This window comes from Physeter macrocephalus, chromosome 1 (genome assembly GCF_002837175.3).
Source record: "Physeter macrocephalus isolate SW-GA chromosome 1, ASM283717v5, whole genome shotgun sequence".
NCBI classification, from domain to species: Eukaryota; Metazoa; Chordata; class Mammalia; order Artiodactyla; family Physeteridae; genus Physeter; species Physeter macrocephalus.
This window is the reverse complement of record NC_041214.2, coordinates 104,778,453-104,786,705: the sequence shown is the minus strand read 5'-3', so window position 1 is coordinate 104,786,705 and position 8,253 is coordinate 104,778,453.

Here is an 8,253-nt window from a genome sequence, read left to right as displayed (position 1 = left end):
CGCAACGGGAGAGGCCACAACAGTGAGAGGCCCGCGTACCGCAAAAAAAAATAAAAAATAAAAAATAAATAAAAATAACAATTGTAGAGACACAGGATGCTAATTGTGACCAGCACACAAAGATTGCGGATTAGTTGTGACCTGTAAATGTGCTGCTACACAAGCTTCTCTTTGGGACTTTAACCACATCCTAAAACACAGTTCAGCATGTCAATTTTTCAGAGCTAGTTTGCTTGCTTGAGTAATCAAGTCATAAGCATAAGAAAAAATGTAACCACATTTTATTGCTTTTACTTAATTCAACTTCAACTGGATGGTCCTAGGAATACTGCTGCAGAAAATAATCATAGAAATAGGGAACAAGTTAATGAACCACAGATCAGAACACATACTAAATAATGTTTCCCAATCCATTCCATATTATTAGGTGAAGTTTCAAAAGGTACTTTTTGGCCAAATATGTTTAAGAAGCATAACTTTGCTGAAGTAGGTTTATCTTTGGTAGAACATCTTAATGTAAATAATATCATTCATGCTAATATGCAGTGTGAAATCCCAGAAGGATGATACAGTATTTGGTGTTTTCAAACTTATTGAAAACATATCTTATTGAAAACATATCACAATTTGATAAACACACACGCATACACACATTACATCTATCGACTATTTTCAGTAGAATCATCATCCTATCTTATAACTAGGGTCAGTTTACAATATGCTTTCTGTCAGTGGCAGAATATCCAATTTTAGCTGCTTAAATAATTAGGGGTTATTTTCCTTAAAGAGCAAGAAACCAAGAGGTAGGTTTGTGGCTCTATTCAGTGGCTCACGAAGTCAAAACAAACTCTTAAAAATTCGCTCGACCTTTCTTTTCCTCTCAGTTGCAAAATAACTTCTGCAGCTGCAAGTACCACAGCTGTACCACAGTGTACAAGAAAAGGAAGAGGGAATTAGGAAGAGGTAAGAGGATATCAGCTTCATCTGTTCCTCTTTAACAAAGAAAACAAAATATTTTTCAGAATTCCTATAGCAGATATTTCCTTGAGTCTCATTATCTTATTACCATCAGGCTCCTTGACCACATATAACTGCTGCAGAGGGTGGGAGGGTAGGTGGAGGCTCTGGGAAGCCCAGAACAGGATTCTCATAATTGGTTTAGACATTCATGTTATTTCACCTGGCTTGGGCACGTCATGCTTCAAACAAATTAGACACAAGGAGAAGCTGGATCTTGCCTAGGCAACTAATAGTGTCTGCTACACAGACTGTATTACCAGACAAATTTAGCATAATTCATTTGTCATTTGCTAATTGTGGTGAACATTGTAATGTAATGCCCAGATTCCCCTTCAGGAATAATGGACTGATTACCCAGCTGCCGGTAGGGTTGTCGGAAGGAAAACAGGCCTCAAGCTATCAGCTCCCTTTAGGTATCCCTGCAAGCGCAGAGTCACCTTACCAAGGACCCCCTTCAAGGCGGTCTTTATCAACATGGGCCTGCAAGGGCCCCACCCCTCCTCTTTCCCTTCATTTACCTCTCCCGGCCCTGCCACACTCAGAACAGCCCTGAAAGGTCATCCTATTTTCAGAGCTGGGGCTTGCTGAAGCTTCTGTTGAGACTGCACTGCAGCTCGGCTCTTCTCTCTGCGCAGTCCTGCTTTACACTCTTGTCTTCCACAGGTTCACCTGATGCCAACTGCACTCCTAGTAAACCTACAAGCTAATGTGTATCTCGGAGTCACCTTCCCGAGAACCCAACCTGCTACAAAAATAGAAATCAGATATACTCAAAACATGTTCCTTTCTCTATTTTAGTCTTGAAGTTTGTTTGGAAGCTCGAAGTAATTTTTTTTTTAAATTAGAGTTATTAAAGTTAAAATGTAGTTTTTAAGGCTGCCACATGGCACTGAAATTCTTTGTCACTCCAACATTGGCAAGTGTGAGAATTTCTGCCATCTGTACCAACTATTCATTTTCCCAATTGAGCAAACACTTGATTTTGTTTATAAATTTTGGAAAACCCCTTTATTTTTCTGAACTAATTAATTAGTACTCATTGTAAAATTACAGAAACAGGTGAAAGTTTAACTAAGAAAGAAAAAATTACCTGTAATCTTAACACATACCTGTTATTAATCTTTGAGTGATGTCTGTCCAGACTTTTAAAAGGAGTTAACAGCTGTTTCTTTGACCTTTTATTTAGTCTTAGGAGAGTCTGAGGATTTGATCCATGTTCATTCTTCCTTGTAATATTAACTGAAAGAATTTTTAGGAACAGAACTGGAGCAGTTCTATACTAAAAGAGGATCTGGCCAAGGACTAAAGGACCAAAACATACCTCATCATTGAGACTGAGTGATGATTAACTGGTATTTATGAGATGCAGCTGCAGAGACTTGGGGTTAATCGCATACACCAGAGAGAACGTGAGAAGGACTAAAAACTTAAGGGTCCCCAGAGCTGATGATTCCCTGAGCAATGAGAGGTGCATGTTTTCATTTCTATGACCATGTGTGTTCTATAAACAGCATGGCAGGCACATTGCAAGCTATGCCTGTGAGGCCCAAGACCACAGCTTTGTTGTTGTGTGGCTCTTTCCTGTTTGCGTTCTTAAAACCAAATAACAACTGGTGCTGGGTGAATTCTAATGTGTCCTATGAGTTTAATTGTTCAGCTGAACTTTAAATAACCACAACTGGCAGAAACAGACATTTTTTTTTTAAGATTTTTTTTTGATGTGGACCATTTTTAAAGTCTTTATTGAATTTGCTACAATAGCAGGCTCAGCGGCCATGGCTCACGGGCCCAGCCCCTCCGCGGCACGTGGGATCCTCCCAGACCGGGGCGCGAACCCGGTTCCCCTGCATCGGCAGGCGGACGCGCAACCACTGCGCCACCAGGGAAGCCCCTACTTCTGTTTTTATGTTTTGGTTTTTTGGCCCCAAGGCATGTGGGATCTTAGCTCCCTGACCAGGGATTGAACCTGTACCCCCTGCATTGGAAGATGAAGTCTCAACCACTGGACTGCCAGGGAAGTCCTGAAACAGACATTCCTATTATCCCACAGATAATTCAGAACTCCATTCTCATTGTAAAAGATTCAAATACTATAAAATTTCATAAAGTAAACTCTCCTTCCCTGCATTCTCCCTCTTCCATCATTTTTAATTATTAATTTAATTTACTTATTTTGCATAGGTCTATCCAGATTTTCTATTATTTCTCAAGTCAGTTTTTGGTACCTTGTGTCTTTCTAGGAATTTATCCATTTCCTCTGTGTTAAATTTATAGGCTTAAAGTCGTTCATGTTTCCTTACAATTCTTTTAGTTCCTATAGGATCTATAGTTATGCTTATCAATTTTATTAATCTTTACAAAGAACCAGCTTTTGATTCCACTGATATTCTTTATTATTTTTCTGTTGCTAGCCCATTGATTTCTGCTTTTTTTTTTTTTTTTTTTTTTTGCGGTACACGGGCCTCTCACTGTTGTGGCCTCTCCCACTGTGGAGCACAGGCTCCGGACGTGCAGGCTCAGCGGCCATGGCTCACGGGCCCAGCCTCTCGGCGGCATGTGGGATCCTCCCTAACCAGGGCACAAACCCATGTCCCCTGCATTGGCAGGCGGACTCTCAACCACTGTACCACCAGAGAAGCCGTGCTCTGATCTTTATTTTCTTCTTTCTACTTTAAGTTTGATTTCTTCCCTCTTGCTTGTCAAAGTAGAAGATTATTGATTTAGACATTTGTTCTTTAATTATGTAAGCATTTTATGATCAATATTTCCTCCTAAGCTTTGCTTTAGCTACAGCCTATAAATTTTGATATGTTGTGCCTTTATTTTCATTTAGTTTAAAGTATTTTGCAATTTCTCTTATGAGTTCTTCTTTGACCATCAGTTATTTAGAAGTTTGTCATTATTTTTCAAAAATTTGGGGATTTCCCAAATATCTATTATTGATTTCTGATTTAATTCTGTAATAATGAAAAGTATTTTGTATTGTTTCAATCCTTTTAATTTTTTTGAGACTTGCTTTATGGACTAGCATAGAGTTTATCTTAAAGGGCTTCCCTGGTGGCGCAGTGGTTGAGAATCTGCCTGCTGATGCAGCAGACGCAGGTTCGTGCCCCGGTCCGGGAAGATCCCACATGCCGCAGAGCGGCTGGGCCCGTGAGCCATGGCCGCTGAGCCTGCGCGTCCGGAGCCTGTGCTCCGCAACGGGAGAGGCCACAACAGTGAGAGGCCAGCATACCGAGAAAAAAAAAAAAAAATCTTCTAATTTTAAAGAAATTAAGGAAGGAAAAGAAAAAAAATTTACATGCATATAGTTTTTATTTACTCACATATTTCTGGTGACCTTCATTTTTTCCTGTGGATCTGAATTATTGTCTGGTGTCATTTCCTTCAGTCTGAATGACTTCCCTTGTTTTGTCAGGTCTCCTAGCAGTGAATTCTAGCAATTTTGTTTATCTCGAAATATCTTTATTCTGCTTTTTTTTTTAAGGCTAATTATACTAGGCTACAGAATTCTAGGCTGCCTTTTTTTTCTTTCTTTCAGCACTTTGATTATGTCATTCCTCCTTCTTGTGGCCTCTATTGTTTCTTAGGAGAAGTTAACTATTAATCACATTGTAGTCCCCTTTTATACGAGCTGTGTTTCTCTTGCTGCATTCAAGATTTTCTCTTTTCTTTGGATTTCAAGAATTTGAATATAAGGTGTCTAGTTGTGTTTTCTTTTGTTTGTGTATCAGCCTGGTGTTCATTGAGCTTCTTGGTGTTCATTGGGCCTGGAAATAAATGTTTTTCACTAAAATGGGACGTTTATAGCCGTCATAGTTTACAATAGTTTTCTGCTTCCATATCGCCCCTCCTTTCATGACTCCCAATAGATATATTCTTGAAATTGTTCTACAGATCTTTGAGACTGTTTCATTTTTTTAATCTTTTATTTTTGTTCTTTTATTTTGTTCAATTACTATTGATCTATCTTGTAATTCACTGACTTTTGCTATTTCACATCTGCTGTTGAGTCTCCCTAGTGAATTTATTTCATTTACTATACTTTTCAAATTTAGAATTTCCATTTGGTTATTTCATCTGGGTTTTCAAGAGCCAATTTTTACTGACTGCTTTGTTTTCCCTGAATATGGGTCACACTATTCTGTTTCTTAGCATGTCTTGTAATGATTGTGTGAATTTTAGATAAAATTGTAGCACCTGTGCATTCTGTTTTATTTTTTTTCTAAGGTTCAATGTTTTTTGGTTTTCTATTGTTTGTTTCTTTGTTTTAGTAACTTGCCTGGACTTAAACCACAGAATATCTTCTTCTGAAGCTGACAATGTATCTGGTCATTTTTTTTAAGTATTTCTTTTTTGGGGAACCCTCTGTCTACATGGTTTAGTGGTCAGCCAGTGATTTGGGCAGACACCTTAATTATCTAAGGCTTCCTCAGATGTTGCCAATTGAGGTATGTGTGTGAAGAACACCTTCAAAGTTGCAGCCAGTTCTCAAGTCTATCTCGGTGTACCATATCAGGAGATACATGACTTTAGTTGTTTCATTATTGATAACATTAACATTGATACTTAGTTAAGATTGTATCTGCTAGGTTTCTCTACCAAGAGATTAATATTTTCCTTTTAAATTAATAAATAATTTGTAGACTTTTTGGTCAAAGTTTGTAATTTCAAAATAGGTAAATATCACTTTGCTCGTTGATCATTTACTTACTAGCTTAGCACCTACTGACTATTTTTTCTGAATCAGTTATTAAGTTGATAGATGGTGGATGTTCTAACTCCATTATTCCTTCTACTCTATTCCAAGATACAATTTTCCCTTTTTATTTACTCATCCATTTCTTTGTTTATTTACTTATCAACATGGACACATAGATTCTTTTTTTTCTCTTTCCTATCTCCAAATTTTTAAAGTTAGTCTTACCAAAGTATAATTTTACACAGAGTAAAAATAGACTGTTTTTAATTTTTCCCGAGAGTTCTCTTTTGTCCTTTGGCAGTCAATCTCTCTTCCAACCTCTAGCCCCCCAAACCTACTGATCTCATTTATGTTCCTATTTTAATATTAATTTCTGATTTTTTGTTGCTAATATAAAATTTTATATATTAATCTTATATTATGAAACCCTGCTACACTTGCTAATTAATCCTAGCGGATCGTTTTTTGTAGCTTCCATAGAATCATGTCACCTGTGAGACCTCTTCCTTTACTTCTTGCTTTTCAGTCCAGATGCATTTGATTTCTTTTGCTTATTGCTTGGGCTAGAACTTCTAGTACAATGTTGAATTAAAGTGGTGAGAGTATATATCCTTGCCTTATGTCTATATTAGAGGGAAAACCTTCAGTAATTGACAAGGATGACATCCTTAATGATTAAGGATGATGTAAGTTGTAGGCTTTTTTTAAGTACTCTTAATTATGTTGAGGAAGTTCCCTTCTATTTTTAGTTTCCTGAGAGTTTTATTTTTTTAGACAGGAATGCATGTTGAGATTTTGTCAAATAGTTTTTCTGCCTCTACTGAAATGATCACATGGTTGTATTTGGTTTTTGAGGTTTTTTTAGTCATTAAACTGATTATTTCTATTGATTGATTTTCTAAGGTTCCACCATCTTTTGTTCCTGGTGTAAATCCCACTCAGTCATGATATATTATCCTTTTAATATGTTGCTGGATTAGTCTTGCTAAAATTTTGTTAAGAATTTTCCTGTGTATGTTTATGAGGAATAACTTTTCTGTCATTTTCTTTTCTTGTAGTGTCTTTATCTTATTTTGTTATCAGGTTATACTGACAGCATCAACATCTATACTTACTATTTCACATATAGCAGATACTGTTCTAAGTAATTTACATATATTTATTCCTTTTTACATTTGGCATTATTTCAGACTTCACAAAACAACTGCAAGAATAATACAGGCTAGTCTCATATACTTTTCATTTAAACTTCTCAAATGTGAACCCCTTGCCACATTGGCTTTACTGTTCTCTCTCCCCTCTGGCCACCTTTGAGTCTTTTCACTTTAAAATTTTTTATTTTTCTTAAACTCTGGGAACTTTTCACACATAGTTTCCTTTATTATATACTCCTTCCATCATTTTAATACAATCTCTGGATAAATTTTATCCTTAGTTTTCCTGTGGCAGAACCAACTTATCATTTAGGACATCTCAGGTATTATTATAGGGTCAATGAAATTGTCTTGATGAATCTAGTTAAAAATTACAAAATTGATTGCTCTTATTTACTCTTCTGTGCTCTGGAGAATAAGTCTACTTACAAAATTATAAAGTCCATGTCTGGCAGGACAGATAATATCTATTTAAAATTAAGTTCATTCTCAGCACCCCTTACTCACATATTTCTCTCTCCAGACCCATTCTCTGTTCTTCACCTTTCTTAGATCATGTGAGGCTGACTTCTACAGACTGTACCCTGAGGGCTGCCTATCCCTTTGACTTGACTGGGTTTGACCAATGAGGAAAATGAGTGGGAGATTGAGATTGGAGGGCAGAGAATAAAATTGGAATGTTTTCCCACAAATCCCTCTTTGCCTGGTCATAACTGGAAATGGCTGGGTTTTCTAGGGGGTGAGGGGGGTTTTTAACTGAAAGTCATAGTTCCTGCCAGGCAGTCCTTTCTTACAGCTATATATCTCACTGGGTTCCGGTAACTGATACTTCTCTAATACCTTTAAGCCTAGGAGTTGTCATGGGCTCCCTCTGTTGTTAACTGGCAAGTGCTTCACCATCTCCTGTTCTTTCCATTAGCCCTGCCTGCACCTCATTCAACTCCTCCTTTTGACAGGTGCACCTGTTTCTAGCCAGGATCCTGACTGTGCATCACTTCTTGGTGTTCCTGTTTCTACTTCTACTCTATGTTCCTCATCCTAGAGTCCTCCAACTAGAGCTCACCTTCTCCTAGAAAGGTCCTAGCCCCAAATATCGTATTTTGTTCAAAATTTAATCTAACGTATGTCTCACCTGAAGGAGGATCCACTAGAACGAGTATCACTGTATGAGATATTCTAAGGATGCTAATTTTGTTACCTGTCCTGGGGCATTTGAATTTTAAGGGCTAATTCCTTTATAATCTCAAGCAAAGCATTTCAAGATGGAAATTCTTATAAAGGTGGTAAAGTTGATATTCTCTGTGGTGCCCCTCAAGTAAGCCAGGCCCCAAATGTGGAAGGAGGCCAGAAAGTAAGAGCCTGTTCAACAAGAAGAAA